Below are 17,004 nucleotides of genomic sequence, written 5' to 3' on the forward strand. Positions count from 1 at the left end.
TTTGGGACAGGCTCTCTGGGCTTCACTCCACCTCTGCAGGTGGGGCCTTGACCCAGGGTCAGTACACACTCACAAAAGACCCCCAAGAACTTCCACAACCTCTGGCTCATGGACGTCCCTGGAGCACATGAAGGAGCTGCTCTGTCCCTGACGGGAGGCCCGGTCTCCAAGACCGAGCCCAGGGGCAGGACCAGGACCATCTCCAATTCCTTCCTGGACTGTAGAGAGAAGCCGTGGGTGTGGCCGCTTACAGGCACCTGGGCCGCCCTCCTGGCTCCTGGCCACTCACGCCTGTGGGAACTCACAGGGACCTTGAGGCCTGCAGAGCTGAGCAGAGAGCCCTGCTCTGTCACTCTGTGGGACACAGAATGAGCTGGAAGCTCAAAGTGGTGATACTGGGATGCTGTCTTAGGTGAGGCCCAGGAGCCCCAAGACTGCTCTGCCCAGGAAATGGACCCAGGCCCTCGCCCTCTGATGCTGCAGTGGCCAGGGCCTCACCTGAGGAGGGACGGCTCTGTGGGGAGGGCCACCAGCCACTCACAGACACATTTAGGGGAAATGGCCTGGGCTCCCTGAGTGGAGCCTGGGATGCACCAGTCAGCACCAGGTGAGGGCCAGAGCCCAGGGCCAGCAGCATGGCAGTGACCAGCCAGGCTCCAGGACCAGGAGCAGATGGCCGTGGGAAGCGGATGGCTGGAGCAGCACTCGCTTCTGGAAAAGGTACATCTGGGGTCACTTAGGTACCCTGCTCCCGGGTCTCCTTCCCAGACACAGGTCCTCCCCCGGCCTCGGTGCACCACGAGGAGGCACCAGCCCCTGGTCCTGAGTCTGTGGAATGTCAAACAGTCCCACCGTCAGCACGGTCCAGTGACACCTGGGGGGCATTTATTGTTGTGAAGCTGTATGCAGAATGCTGTGGTGGACACGATATGACAAATGACATCCTCCCTCCCCCACAGGATATGATGGTCCAGAGGGAGAGGCGGGCCCTGACTGACCAGGGCTAAGTCATTTAACACGTGGGCACCTGCAGCACAGACCGCCGAACTGCCTGGTGTTCTGTGCTGGCCTGGGGGGAGCAGGGAGAGCCACCTGTGCAGATCAGCAGGAACCATTGGCTGTTCCTGGGGACCGTCTGATGAGCTTCACCCAGGGGACACCACAACCCAGGTGACCGGTCTCTGAAAGTTGGAATTTGTTGAGCAATTCCACAGGTGACTTCTCCTCTGGTGTTTTTGCTCTCCCATTCCCAGAGCTCACAGGGACGCCCTGATGACAGCTAGCGCATGGATACTTCACTAGGCACATGCAGGCTGTCCGTGTGGTGCTGTCCACGGTGTCCCCGGGCAGTCCTGCACATGGGAGATCGTGGGGCAGTCACCTGGGGACAGGTATTGAGGGGGCCTCATTGATACCTTGCAGGCTCAGCAAATGTGTCTTTCCAAAGCACGCTGTCCACTGCCCAAGCCGGGGTTTCCTGAGCAGGCCCAGCACCACGTGGCTTCCCTTCCCACATCTTTAAAGCAAACTGCCCTGTCTTCTCGTCGGCACGTTCCAGAAGCACTTGATTTCCCTGGCTGCCCAAATGCCCTTACTTTCAAGTTCAAACCCCAAAGAAGCAGTGTGATTATTCTTCAAGCTGATCCAGTGCAGAGTAACCGCAAATGCCAGCCCGGGTGACGGTTTCTAATTGAATGTGACTTTCTTCGTTAACGCCTGTCCTTGCCCCCAGCAGCAAGCTGACAAGCAGGGCCTGCCTTGTGAGCCAATATGATGTGGCTGATAACCAACAGCTTGTACTAATTTTTCCTGATAATCTCACGGTCCTTTTAATGAGCTCCGTGGCAAACAGGCTACTTCTGGGGCAAATTAATTTGCCCTTGCAAAACAGGGTGTCAGCAATTTTTATTTCCTTTGTGTCTGATGTGTAACGGGCTGTGTTTTCAGTGGAGGTTGATATAACCTAGTGTTTTCAGCTACACTGCAGGGAGGACAAGATTTTGCCAAGAGCAATAAAATCAGCACAACCCGAATTAAAGCAGATGATTGACATTTGGAAAACGGCTTGCTGATGGGTCTCCCATTCTTTTCCATGCCAAAGTGCGCTGTAATTGAGAAAGGACCCAAAGACTGAGTGAGGCAGTCAGAGGCTCGGCCTCTGTGTGGCCTGGCCATGGAGAAACTTAGTGGACAGGGAATGAGACCCCTGCTCCCTTCATGTGTGCCTGCCCTCTGTGGTCAGTGACCAGGCTCTTACCTCATGGGCAGGTGTGATGCTGGGGACCTGCCTCAGGCCATTTGCATTGCTGAAGTGATAAGGTGAAGTTCTGGAACACGCATTGGAAGGAAATATTCTGACTCTTCCATTCTCTCGTTTCCAAAGTATTGTTCCTTCCCAGCCATCCAAGAAATCAAATCCACATTGCCACCGGGTTTGGAAGGGTTTGACCACAGTATCAGTCATGGCAGATTTTGTCTTCTTTGCTAAACCTTTTTTACTTGCCTTTCTTTAATCAAAGCATGGGATGGAGTTTGGAGCTGGGGGGATTCACGGAACCACACTGACAATGGACCCAGCTGGGTGGAAAGGAATTTGTATGGGGAATCACTAGGTTTCAAAGTGTAGCATCCCTAGAATTTTAACTAGGAAATCGCCTGCTTTTAAGTGTTTGTTGAGAGAAGATACAGGCGGCAATGGGTTTGATGAGCAGCAGGTGCCTAGAAGGACCTGGCGGTGCAGCCTGCCATCTCAGTGACATGGGAGGCCGGGGCAGGAGGAGACCATGATTCAAATAAAAAATGAAAAGGGCTGGGGGTGTGGTTCATAGGAGAGTGCCCCGCCCCGGGCTCAATCTCAGGGTTATAAAAGGAAAATAAAAAGAGTGACTTGCGTGGTAGAAGGAGGTCTTTCCACAGACACCAGCAGAAAGCGCAGGTGGGATTCTACCCTCTGTTTAATTTCATCGGAACCAGTTGAGGACGAGGAGCTTCCTCCGCAGCCGCTCTGTGCTGTCCTGGGTGAACCCCTCTGGCGTGGCTGGCGGTGTCTGGACCACGGCTTCTACAGGGCGGCAGGGAAGGGTGGCAGGGAAGGGTGGCCTGGGAGCTGAAGGGCCACGTGTCAGGGGCGTGGGCCAACTCTTTTTGGCTCATGATTGGCAACTTGGGGCACCCAGCGTTGGACAGCTTGCACAGGAAGTGCCCATCCTGCCTGAGCCAAAGTCTGCTTCATTGCTTTTAGCTTGGATTTAAAAGCAGCAAACCACATAGGTACCTTACTCTCAGGCAGAAAGGCTTGGGATTCCTTATAATCAAGGGAAAGCTGGGTTTTTAGCAGATGTTTTCAAAATTGACCTAGACAGTAGGATAAATGTTGCTTTTTGGCCCCAGTGACGCAGACCTTTCCAGGGACACGCAGCCTGCACGCCCTGTTCTGTTGGGGGGTGGAATTCCAGCCCTCCAGGTCACCCTGTTCAAGACCAGCATGTGGGCCAGCCCTCTGGGTCCTGAGTCTTCCCCAGGGGCTTTGGTCAAAGGGATTTTGAGAAAAATACGGCCCCTCTGTTAAGTCAGTCTTTATCTGGGCAAGAATAAAGCAGTCTTTGAACATTTTCAGAGTGTCCCCAGCTCTGCCTTTCTCAAGAACCCGGGGCCAGAGTTCAGGCTCAACAGGAAACAGAGGTCAGGTTCCTTGGCGCTGCCTCTCCTCAGAACACAGGGACCTAATTCCCGCTTGGATGACTGTGACGATGCCAAGATCCTCTTGAGAGCGGCATCCCCAGGTTGGGATAAACAGCAGTTTGTGATGCTATAAATAGAACAAGATGAAACTTTTGATCTAAGGTTTTCAGGTTGCTTCACAATGTCATTTACCTACCCTGGCCTTTTTCTCGCTATCATTTTTTGGAAGGATGGATATAAATAAACTGCTCTCTTTGCTTCGTGGCTTGGTCACCTGAAAACCCAGAATCTGAAGTCAATTCCCAGCAAGAGAAATTGTGCCTTGCCACATACAGTAGGTCTAGAATGAGTCTCTGTGTTCCGGTCTGACTCAGGATGTGGCCGTGGCTGCGCGGTGCCTGCCAGGGTCTCTCACTCAACTGAGACGAGCATCTCTTCTGGTGCACATGAGTCGCGCTGTGCCCTAAAGACACTGTTGTAAAATAAGGACGGGGCTCAGAGACAAGGGATGAAGGTGGCTGATTGTCACACACCAAAGGGTGGCCTCGCTGAGTCTCCTCTGTGGCTCTGCTGATCGATGCAGCAATCTCCCTGGTTTCCCACGACTTCACAACACACAGTGATCAGTGTGTTTCACACCAGGAGTGTTAACGAGCACCCAGATGTGCACAGATAAAGAAGATAACTATGACTGAGTGTGCCTTTGTATTTTGTGGACATATATTTATAACACAAATGTCAATATGGTGTTGGTGAATGAATGAATCTTTCTTTTTCTCTTTCCTGGTGCTGGGGATGGAGCTCAGAGCCTTGCACACATCTTTGAACAGCCCAATGTCTTCAGTGGCCTTTTGACTGGCCACCTAGCACAAGCACTCTCCATGTCTACAGTGACATACAATGATGTAGAATGACTACCAGTGGCAAGTGGATTTTCACTTAGCCTCGTGAAATGAGAAATTATTTTCTGGCATTTTGACCATTCTCAGGTTAAAGCAGAACAATGTTATAATTTTAGGGCATATGTATTTTTTTTTCCAAAAAGTAAACCCCCAATTAGTACTTTCAAAATTTCTGGTTTCTCATTGAAAAACAAGAAAGACAAAAAAATCAGGGCAAAGACTACTGAATTAATATTTGCTTTTGTCAGTTTCTTTTTGCTGTGGATACCAAAAGACCTGGCAAGAACAATTAGAGAGGGAAAAGTTTATTTGGGGCTCACAGATTCAGAGGTCCCTGTCCTTAGGTGGCCGGCTCCATTCCCTGGGCTCCAGAGACATGGCTGAAGCGTGTGACTCAGGAAAGCAGCTGTGGCCCTGGCACCAGGAAGCAGAGAGCTCAGCTAAACCAAGACAAAGTGAACCCCAAAGGCTAGCCACCCCCCCCCAACTCCCTCCCTCTGGCCACACCTGCCTGCTTACATTTTTAATCCCTATCAGGGCATTAACACACCCTTGGGTGAAGACTCATAACGCAGCCATTTCACCTCTAAGCTCTCTTGCATTTTCCCACACTTGAGCATTTGGGGGGACACCTCACATCTAAACCAGGGCAATAATTTTTTCCACGTTTTTCATAGGTGCATCATGGTCGTGCATGGCGGTGGGGTTTGTTGTCACATATTTGTATGTGCACACGATATGACGATATAATGTGGCCAGTATGCCTCTCCAGCACTTCCCGCCAATCAAAATCTAAATAATGTTTAAATACCAGATTAATTTTTAAAGTAATGTTGCCAAAGAAGTTTCTTGCAGATGAATGGCAGGCTTCAATGGGAAAGGTTTTTTTTTTTAGAAGAAAACATTGGATAACTTCATGATCGCGGAAACTGGACCCAGAAACACCATAAACCTAAGTAACAGGAAAGAAGCCACTGAACTAAGATTTGGTCCATGTTTATTCCTCCATCCGAGTGAAAAACCCAGAACAGAAACCAACAGGGCAGCATGTTTCCCCGTGTTGGAGGGACAGGCCTCAGAGGCCAGGTCACTGCCAGCTCGCTCCCGGAGGTAGGGAGCCCATGGTCACCGCCAGGGCTCCCCCTTCACCCACTGTCCCCTAGGGAGGGGTCGCCATGTGGGACCCTTGCCCCCCGGAACACCGCATTCCATCTGGACAGGACCCAGAAGTAGATACAAGGAAACTGAGGCCGAGTGAGGTTGGGTGATTTGCCCCAAACCAGGCCCCCGTCCAATGGTGGGGGGTCGTGAGCCTGTGGACCCTGTAGGGCCCCAGTTGTGCTCTGGATGCAGGCCTCAGGCCTCGCCCCTACCACGCCCTTGACCACGCCCCGCCTGAGTTCCTGTGGGCCCCTTCCCTGCCTTTCCTGGGTGAGGGCTCCCGAGCAGCCACGTGATCTGTTTTGTTGAATTCGGAGCCTGGACCAACCGTTTGAACATAATTCTGAACAAAACCCACCCCATTCGTTTGTTTTTCTCCCTGCAAACCATGTTCCTAGTGGGTTCCATTCGGTTTGAAGAGCCTTGATTCAACTGGAGGACGGAGAAGGAGAATAGACCCCCCTCTTCAAGTTCAAGGTCAATCAGGGTGTCAGTTCCCTGTTGAGCCATCAGAGAAAGGCATCCTGGGACCCGGCTGCGACCCAATATCCTCGACATCCCCCTCCTCCAGTGCCTCGGACGTTCTTGTCGCCTCCAGTCAGCAGCTGTCAGATGTGTGAAGAATGACAGAATCACACTCATTTTGGGGTCTCAGGCTACGAGCACTTGAGCATGTTAATATCAATTAAAAATCCAACACTCATCTGCTGAGGTGACATTCAAAGAGTCAGGTGTAAATGCTTGCTTGGTTATCTGGATGTATTTTAGACACTTACTTTGAGAAGTTACCCCTGTGACTGGGACTCAAAAAGAAACTTCCAGAATGAATGTATCACCCATGGGATGTAGGCTATGGAGAAAAATCTGTAGCACGATTTTTAAACCTGGCACATAATAATTGCACGTGTATTTATGGGGTAGAGTGTGATATTTCAATACATGTATACAATGTGTAATGATCAGATCAGGGTCATCAGCATATCTGTCACCTCAAATATGTATCATTTCTTTGAGTTGGCAACATTCAAAGTCCTCTCCACTAGCTCTTTTGAATTATGTTTTTAACCATAGTTACCCTACTGTGCTTCAGAACATTAGAAGGTATTCCTCCTGCCAGGCACAGGGGCACATGCCTGTAATCCCAGCAGTTTGGGAGGCTTGAGGCAGGAAGATCGCAAGTTCAAAGCCAGCCTCAGCTATTAGTGAGGCCCTAAGAAATTTAGTGAGACCCTTTCTCAAAGAATAAAAAAGAACTTGGGGTGTGGCTCAGTGGTTAAGTACCCCAGGATTTAATCCCTTGTACAAAAAAACAAAAAAGAAGTTATTCCTCCTGGCTACCTGCATCCCCATACCTGTTAAGCATCCTCCCTGTCCCCTCCCCTCCCCCACCCTCCTCAGCATTTGGTAACTACTGCTCTACTCTCTGCTTCCGCAAGATTGACTTTTCCAGCTTCCATGTGTGAGTGAGGTTTATTTGTCTTTCTGAGCGGTATAAGTTCTGAGTACTTCCCTTCACGTACGTGAGCTCACCTGTGTGTGTTCAAACCTTGACAGTCTCAGGTGTGTGAGCAAAGTCCTGTGGATGCAGCATGGCTGTGCCGACCCCAGCCCCCGATCAGAGGTTGTGCCTCCCATACCTGTAGCTCCCCTAGCCCCTGAACCCAGAGGCCTGCTCCTCCATGTGTGGTTCTTGGGCCAGCAACAGGGCATCCCCAGGAAGTGTGTTGAAGATGCTGAATCCCAGGCTTGACCCAGGCCTACCACGGAACCTGCATTTGTCTGAGAGGCTGGGGATCTGGCTGCCCATGGGCACTCAGGAGCCCCATGCTGCTTTCGGGCCTGGGCAGGGATGATGTCCTCTTCCATTCCCTGGGTGGCACCTGTCTGTGGCTCCCGACATCACTCAGGTGACTTATTGATAAACGTGGCCAGGGCTGAGTACTTTAAGACTTCTTGGACTTCCGAGGTGAGTTTGGCATGGTCTCTGTGCTATCTTTTTGCTTTCTTTCTTTCTTCAGTACCTGGGCCCATGCATGCTGGGCAGTCACTCTTCCACCGAGCCACACCCTGGACCCTGGGTGCTGCTTCTATGGCCTGGCGTCCTTGGTTGGTGGCCTTACCACTTTGTTTACTAAGATCTCCTTTGGAAAGAAGGAAAATTTCAGATGGATTGGATTTCAGCAGCTGAGAAGCAGAGAAAGCTTGCTAGATCCAGCCATATGTGAGGCGGAGTCCGTAGGCCTCTGAGAATTCTCTCTGGGCACAAGATGGCCCTGTCCAGTCTGTCCTCATCTCTAACAGGGAATTTTAGCAGAATATTTGGAACTGAACTATAATTGTACCTTCAATTCCAGTGGTAGCAAGCTTGCAAACATTCTGTCTGATAAGACGAGCAAATTTCCCCCAAAAAATCTGGATGAAAAATATTTTAAAATCATGTCAGCATTTGGTTGATTTCTCTGATTTAAGGATGCTGATCCATAGTATCTTGTGGGGTGGGGATGGGAAGATTAAATGAACTCTAGATAGGGCAGAGAGGAAAGGGGGAGAGGGAGGGAGGGGTCATGGGGGTAGGAAAGACGGTGGAATGCGACAGTCATCGTTACCCTCAGTACATGTAAGAAGACACCAAGGATGTGACTCTACTTTGTGTACAACCAGAGATGTGGAAAAATTGTGCTCTGGGTGTGCAATAGGAATTGTAATGCATTCTGTTGTCACATAAAACAAATCAAAATTAAAGCAATAAATAAAATCATGTCAGGATGAGGAGAGCATGGAGGGGGCGGAGATGAGGAAAGGAGGAAATAACAGAAATTATAAAAGAACAGGCCAAAACTCCCCTGCGGGATTGCCTGCTCCGTTTGGCCCTTCTCTTGGAGAAGTCCACCTCAACGTGTCCTTCTCTTTTGAAATAAATCTGCTGCTTGCTACTGCTACTTCTATGCTCTGTTCTTCAATTCTTTGCTGAACTAGGAGACAGTGAAGCCAGCACCCCTAGGCGGTAACAAGGTCACCTTGACTTTTTATCTTGGTGACTAATGGATTTAGAGGCCAGGTGGGTTTTAGGATCCATTGTACTTCTTGGATTTACCTCCTGTTCTCAGCGGGATCCCCTGGGGTTTTCTTAAAGCCTGCTCTTGGCAGCTTAGTGTGAGTTCACAGCCACTCACACCTTCCCTCTTCCCATCTGCCCTGTGGCCGCCTGGCCCTCTCCTGGCCCCTCTCACAGGCTCTCTGCTTTCTCTCAGTCTTGAGTCCAGACTCTCCATCCATCAATGGTGGATGGAGCCTCGTGACTGGGGGGTGGGTGCCCACGTGGACCAAGGCTAACTGAGGTGAGGCCACGCCCCCATGGGGACAGATCCGTTGGGCCCAGATGCTCTTCTTGGCCCTCCCTCTCCTTTCCTGGAAGAAAAATCCTAGAAACCTCAACTCCACTGTTACCACCCCAAAACCTGAGCCCACTACAGCCCAAATCCAGGCTCTGCATATTTTATGTGCTGCTGGTAAGAGCATCCAGCAGTAGAGAGCCCCAGAGGAGGACTCGCAGGGGCCCCAGAGCTGCAAGTCATACTGTGTTACAGGACATGAGTCCCCAGGGAGGAAAGATGCTCAGCCTTGTCCACTGGGAGGCAGGGGACAGAGGGACTCCAGGAATTCCAGAGTGATCCTGAGCCCACCCTGTCCCCTGTGTGGACCAGCACACACACTCGTGGGCAGCATGTCTCAAGCTCTGTAGAAGTCACCTTTTTGCACGTGGAACAAGTTTTCTATTACAGAGAGGTTCTCTAAGTGAACAGCTCGTGCAATGAGGGACCCCCCCCCCAAATGCAGCTAACTGAGCCAACGTCTGCATTTGGCTCTCAGAAGCAATGCACGCGCCCTACATAGATGTCAGTGCATTTTTACACTAAAAGATCCATGGGACAGAGTGACACCAGCAGCTGTGCAGATACGGCCCAGCATGCAGGTGACTTACTGCTCCCTGACAACCCAGCAGGGTCCCCTTGCTTCTGGGAGGCCCGGTGCCTTCTGTCTCGTGGCTCCCCTCGGTTCCCTGGGACCTCGGACACCTCTGCACCAAGCCAGCAGACAGGCGAAGAATGGAGAAACCTGTGTCTCTGAAGCCTTGGTCCAGGTGTGGCTCACGTCACTTCCCTCACTGCCCACTGGGACACTAGGCCCAGGGCAGCAGCCCTCCGTGGGGAGCTGGCTGGCTGAGGGTGGCCTCAACTCCACCATGAGAAGACAGTGCACTGCATTTTGGTCACGGAGGCCATTTCCATCACGCCATAGGTGCTTCTGCGCCGGCTGATAGCGGTCTCCTCAGAGGTGTCAAACTCTGGAGCCTGAGTGACTGACTGGGTCTTCATGGAGGGTGAAATAGTCCTTGCATTGGGCAGGCTCCAGAGTAGGACCAAAGACCCCGGGACGGGCTGTGCTCTGCGAAGCCTGCCTCCAGTGTCACTATGGTCTCGAAGGCAAGTTTTAAGAGGGCAAAAGACAGCCTGGACTGAGCTGCCCAGGAGCAGCTTTGTGGCCCGGCATTTGGAGACAGGATTGGACCTGGAGTCCTGGCCTCAGCTTGAGCACCTGCCAGGCTCTATTTTGGGTCTGGGTCTGGCCACTGTGGGTTCCAGAGCTTCTGACTGTGTACTGCTAGGAAGTCCCTGGATTTCATCACTACAGCGGAACCCGGAGACAGTCCTGTTCTGCAGCCTCAAAGCACAGACGTACCGAGCTCGTGGGAAGACCCAACCCCATCTCCTTTGCTCTGAGTGCAGGTGCTCAGTGTCTGGGGGGGACACAGCTTCTGCCCGGAGACACAGGTGCCTACAAGGAAAAGCCCAGCCTTAGGGTCCCACAGCTTGGGAATTGCCCAGCTCTGCTCCCCGAGAGCATCTGGGCTCGGGCCTCCGTCATTCATCTGAAAATGAGCAGAATCCCCCGCTTTGCAGAGCTGCCTGGGCTGGAGATGTGGGGGCTCCCCACATGGCTGACCTCTCCCCCAGGCGTCCCTTCCTGCTCTCCCACTCCTGTCTGGTCTGTCTTGACTTCTTGGGTGCCGGGGGACGCTTGGTGTGCCATTTGAGCTTCTCTCTCTGAGTCTGATGGCCTCCTTTCTGCTGCCCTGCTCCTGCCCACAGTGTCCTCTGTGGCTCCTGGCCCCTCCACACCAAGCCCAGAGGTCCTTTCTTACAATGGCCCTTCCTTCTCTCTTGGCAAGGGTCTTGCTAAGGACCCCAGCTCCGAGTGTCTTGGAATAAATCCTCTGCCCCGTCCTCAGGGTCCTGCGGTCCCCTCCCACCCCCAGTTCTGGTCCCTGGATTGCCCACTGCGGGGGTCTGTGTGTCTGGCTGTCCCCTTAGCCTTGCTCTCCGGGGCTCTTGTGACCCTCCACAGCCCCGCCACCCCATCTTCACCCCCCGTGAATCCTGGAGCCTCTCCTCTGCACACGGCTTCAGCGGAGACATCGGAGACATCGGGCTCTTTCCGTGGTTTTCTTTTTAGACAAGTCCCCACCTCCGGGAGGTGGCAACGACATGGACGGGGTTCTGCGTCTCTCCTGGACTCTGCCCTGGGTCTGCGCGGGGGGTCTTGACAGGGAGGACTGCCCCTCTCCGTCTGGCCTGTTCGTGCTGCTGCTTGCCACACCTCACCTGTCTTGGAGTCGCAGTAGGTTCTGTGACCCATGCCCCTTGTCCCCATCCTAACACATGCTAAGCCAGCCAGCTGTTGTCCTGTGAGGGCTGCCAGGTGTGAGGAAGGAGTGGCCATCTGGGTACCACACAGACCGCTGAAGGAGAAGAATCCGTGTGCACATGGTGGGCTTGGCACTCCTAGTCTAGCAACTCAGGTAAGCCAGTGAGTCTGCTCTGTCCCACGTCCCCAAGGTGGCTTTTAGCTGTAGAGACACCAACTGAATCTTCCCTACGTGAGTGACTCTAGAACCTTAGGAGGCCCTCTGGGTGCTGGTTCCTGGTGTTAACAGCCATCCTGCCCAGTCCTGAGAAGGAGTCCACTTTGTCCCCTCAGGGCAGCTTGGGGAGGGGGTGACAATTACGTGAGATGCTGTGATCGGGTGTGCTGGTTAGTGTCGAGTGACAAAAGCGGGGGACTCACATGTTCTATCTGTCAGGCTCTTTGGTAGCAAGAAAGAGAAAACTTGAGGTTACATAAGAGAGAATTTATGGAGAGACCTGAGACCAGCTCAAAGAACTAAGGGAGGCTTGGGAGGTGAACTCTGGGAAGGAGGGGAGGCGGTCAGCTCCCTGCCAGCCCTGGTCCTGTGCGGAGAGTCCAGCAGAAGCCCATAGATGGGGACATGGCCCATGGATGGCGACGGTGGTGGGCGCCCTGTTGTATAGATCCGCAGCACCCTCTGTCCCCAGGCCATGAACGCAAGTGGAGGCGGCCTCAGGAGCGCTGGGCTGGGGGCTTCGCGGGAGCACTTCTCTCGGGAGTCCCGACGGGTCAGGAGGAGGAAATGGGAGTGGCTGGTATTCGGAAGGACAGAAAGAGGCCTGTGGGCACGCGGAGTCCCTCTGACCCTTTGAAGCAGGAGACCCAGCCCCTGCCTGGAGAGCGACCTCCCTGGACACCAGTGAGGGGCTGGTGACTTCCAGCGACAAAACTCACAATCCTGTGCTTTTTTTCTCTTTATTAAACAGGATCAGGATCTGTTTCAGACTTATGTTGGGACCACAGTGTCCTAAGCTAGCGGCTGCCATGTTCCCACGGAGGTTGAGGGAGACATGATTCATACATTTTGTGCGTAGCTCTGGGTATCAGTTTGGTAACTGGAGACGTCCTGTTTCCTTCCAAGCCCCGTAGTCCAGTCCCTTCAATCCCACGGATCCGGCCTGGTGATCAATGTTCAGACACTGCAGGGTTTTTTTTTGTTTTTTTTTTTGGTGGGGGTTCCTGGGGATTGAACTCAGGGGCACTCGACCCCTGAGCCACATCCCAGCCCTATTTTGTATTTTATTTAGAGACAGGGGCTCACTGAGTTGCTTAGGGCCTCGCTGTTGCTGAGGCTGGCTTTGAACTTGTGATCCTCCTGCCTCAGCCTCTGGAGCTGCTGGGATCACAGGCGTGGGTGACAATGCCCAGCCACACTGCAGTGTTTAAGAGCCTAAATGCTCTTCTCCCTCAGGTACCAGGACCCAGCCAGAGCTCTGTCCTCCAGTCCACCAAAAAAGTTCTAACAAATGAAATAAACTTTCCATGTGGGGCCAATCATGGAAACTGCTTGGGCCGATATTCTCCTTTGAAGACTGAGGAGGTCACCTGATTATTATTATTATTATTATTAATTTCCTGGCTGTTCTCACTCAGGCATTGCACGGCCTCCCTGATGGAGTGGCCTGGCTGTCCCCAGGCCCAGTGTCTTGGCCTAGGAGCTGTGAGAACCGATGAGCCCCTTCTGAAGGAGCGCTGGGCTTCCAGGAGGAGTACCTGGGTGCGTGGGGCGTGGGCCAGGCTTCCCTTGTGCCGGCTCACGTAAAGCGACCTGAAGACTGGGGGAAGGACGGTCCTTCTGGTAGGTAGGACCCAAAGAAACAGGGATGGAAAGGACCACAGCGAGACTCTGCCCAACATCGGCCATTTCCTTGAGTAGTTTGGGGAACTGTCCTGTCCTTTGGGGCCATTGGTAGAGTCCAGTGACATTTCAGGAAGTTGCTACCACTATTTCTTTCTAAGGAATCCAGGAGATGTCACCTTTGGAAGGACTTGGGGGTCTGCTCTGCAGACCATCAGGGTGTGTCCTGGGGCAGAGGCTGCAGGCTCGATGGCAATGAGGGGCCCTGGGGGACAATGAGGGGCCCTGGGGGACAGAGGGAAGGGAAGTGCTGGGAAAATAAAAACCGGGGAATGCTCCTGGGCTCCTGGGTGGGTAGAATGTTCCCTGAGCTCTCTATAAGACGCAGGACCAACCATTCATCTGCCAAATGCATCGGAGTGAATCGTGCAGGAAGCCCCAACAGGTTTTACCCTGAATTTAAAACTGGAGTTAGAGAGAAGATATTTTAAAATATTTTTCCTCATCATGGGGATGACGTCATGCAGACCTGGGTGTATGCAAATGCCCAGACATTGAGCATGTCCTTCTGTCCCCCCCGGGGGGTGGGGGGCGGGCAGCCTGGGCCGGCCAGGCATGGTCACTTCCCCCCTCTCCTCTTCCTGTCCCTCCCCCTCCCCCTCCCCATGGTCACCCCTCCAGCCAATACTTCCTATCTCTGTTTTGCGAAATCCTGTCCCCTCCAACACAGAACTCGGATTTGGCAAAGGTGGCTTGTGGGCCAAGGCTTTGAAACAGACCTGCTTTGGATCAGGGCACGATGTGGGTTTTAGGATCAGCTTGCCTGGGGCTACCACCTGAATGTCTCGGATAAGGAAAAGCTGCATGGGTTGGAATGAGAGTCCTGTCTGTGTGACGGGAAGGAGTGACCCTTGTCGCCTCCCAAATAGGGCACCCTTGTTCCCAGACCCTTGGAGCCGATTCTGAAATCGGGCCTGGCTTCTGGCCTTCGCGGTCCACCTTGGTGTGTCATTACACCAGAGGTCAACGTGGGGTGCTCGGGAAGCCTCTTTATTTTTGGTATTGGGGATTGAACCCAGGGGTGCTTTCCCACGGAGCCACATATGTTATTTAGAGACAGGGTCTCGCTGAGTTGCTTATGATCCTCCTGCCTCAGCTCCCGGAGCGGCTGGGATCACAGGCGTGCCCACTGTGCGCATCTGGAACCCTTTTAATTTAACAGGGCCTCTGCAGAGGGATTTGCCTTGACCACATCCCGGAACCAGGACAGAAGTGCCAACCTCAGTAAATTGAGGATGATCTAGTCACAATTGGCTGGTGAGATGCACTTTGGTGTTTCCTGGGCTTTACCCATGAGCTCCCTTCAGTGCTGGTGCTGTGGGTGGTGAACAACCCAGGATATGGGTGTGAGGTGGCCCCCAGGAGCTCAGGTGAGAGACAAGAAGGTTCAGAGGAGAAATGGCAGGGGTCAGCGATCAGCCCCGGGTGGGATGAGCTAGCTGATGGCAGCTGAGGTGGTGGGTGTGGCTGGCAGGTGGGTATGGGGCTGGCTCTGGGGTGTGTACTTGCATCAGGTAGCGGGGTCTCTCTCTGCTTCTGGATCACCTCGTGAGCTGCATCCCTCCAGCACACACTCTGCCTGACGTTCAGCCTCACCTTGAGCCCCAAGAAATGAAGCAGCCTTCCACGGACTAGGACCTCTGAACCCTGAGCCCTTAAATAACTTTCCCTCCTTTACGGCTGTTCTGGTTGGGGCCTTGGAAGTGAACACAGGTCCACCCGGATCCGAATGTCCTCACGGCCTGCAGCGCCTCTGCCCTACATGGCTGAAGACACCTCAGTGCCCCTCTCTGCCCCATGTGTGCCCCCTGAGGCCCCCAAGTCAACGACGCCTTGGCTAACTGTCGCCCAAGTCTGAGCTGGAAATCAGGGCCACCCGCCTGGGCTAGCCGGGCGGGGCTGGGGAGTTCCTGGTGCACGCCCTGCAGAAGGCCGGGCTGCTCCACCCAGCAGCTGTCTTCCAGTGTCTCAGTGTGTGGCCTGCCTGGGGACACGGTGGAGAGTAAGTGACAGCATCCAGGCAGCCCTCAGAGGCCCAGTCCTGCCCTGCTTTGCTGTCAGTGGCTTGGGACAAAGTCGCTCTCCATTAGAGACCTGGGGTCTCATCTGCTTACCTCCATCTTCCTACCATGGCTAGTGATCAGAGGTCCAGTCCCAGAGAGATGGTCTGAGTGTGGGTCACTGCTCGCCACTGCTGTGTCTCCTTGGGTGAACTGCTGAACCTCTCTGGGCCTCACTGCCTCATGGAGCAGACAAAACCCTTCCGTGCTGCAGGACTCCTCGGCCCTGTCTCCCAGGGCAGGGAGGTGGCAGGACAACTCTCCCCTGGTGCAGAGGCCCCTGCGGTTCCTCAGACAAGCAATGCCCGGCTTTTGAGCTTCCACATGGCCTCAGATACTCTTCTTTATTTTCCAAAATGTTCTTATTCATTCATTTATTTATTTTTTGGTACTGGGGATTGAATCCAGGGGTGCTTAACCACTGAGCCACATACCCAGCCCTTTTTAATTTTTATTTAGAGACAGGGTCTCACTAAATTGCTCAGGGCCTCGCTGCTAAGATGCTGAGGCTGGTCTTGAACTTGCCATCCTCCTGCCTCAGCCTCCCAAGCTGCTGGGATTCCAGGCATGTGCCACCACATCCTGCCCCAAAATATTCTTTCAAGGTTCCACCTGCTGCTGCATCTTCCTGGAGGCAGAATGGCATTACCCTGCTCTGGACAGCTCGCTGAGGACGCCGCCAGCCCTGTGGGCCACTGACCTTCAGCATCCGTAGTGCTACTCCATGTTCTTGCCTGGTACCGGGGGGACGTAAAAGAATGAGAAGGGGAAGGACAAGAGATTTGAGGAAGGTGACCATACCGAGGCCAGGAGAGTCTGTCTGCCCCTCAGGGCATGTCCCCCAGGTCCCTCTGCCCTTCTTTCTCTGAAGCCACGTCTGCCTTACCCTGGGGATCGGGGCAGTGAGGGGGCAGAGCCGCTGCTGAGCCTGTCACTCCTGCTTCTTCAGTGTGGCCCCAAGAGACACTCATCCAGGACAGGGCCGCTGCCCACCGTGGGTCTGATCCTTTCCTGGGCTAGAGATGTGGTCATTTCTGGAAAGGCCGGCAGCAGGGCACTCCTCTCTGTCCTGGGTGGACCGTGTGTCGTGGCCCCTCCTGGGGCACTGCGATGCCGAGCAGGTTTGGGACGTCACCTGTGTGAAGCGCTTGTGCAGTTTCCCGGTGGATTTCCCGGGACGCGGCCCGTCAGGCACTGAAGAGCACCTTTGGAGCCTGGTGATCGGCTCTGCTGCACTGGAATGTTCTCGTGAGCCCGGACTGGGTTGGGTTTCAGTGCGTAAGGGGCCTGGTGAAGAGTCACTGTCCATCCAGGATTCTGAATGCTGCAGTGTGCGTCAGGCACCGTCCAGATGTTGGGGACACAGGAGTGAGCAAGTGGGCGGGGCCCTGCCCTGTGTCATTGTCTCTGCAGACAAGACAGTTTTCTTTAAGAGACCAAATGGGACCCCAGGAGCCTGGGCCGGTCCATTTTGAGTCCACGTCCAGGGCTGCTCAGACTGCCAGGCCTGCCCTCCTTGTCCTGGGCCCCCAGGTGACTTCAAATGCACACATTTGGACCGACTGCTCGCTGTTCTGAGGTGAAGCCAGCAGCC

This window comes from Marmota flaviventris, chromosome 14 (assembly GCF_047511675.1).
Source record: "Marmota flaviventris isolate mMarFla1 chromosome 14, mMarFla1.hap1, whole genome shotgun sequence".
Classification (NCBI taxonomy): Eukaryota; Metazoa; Chordata; class Mammalia; order Rodentia; family Sciuridae; genus Marmota; species Marmota flaviventris.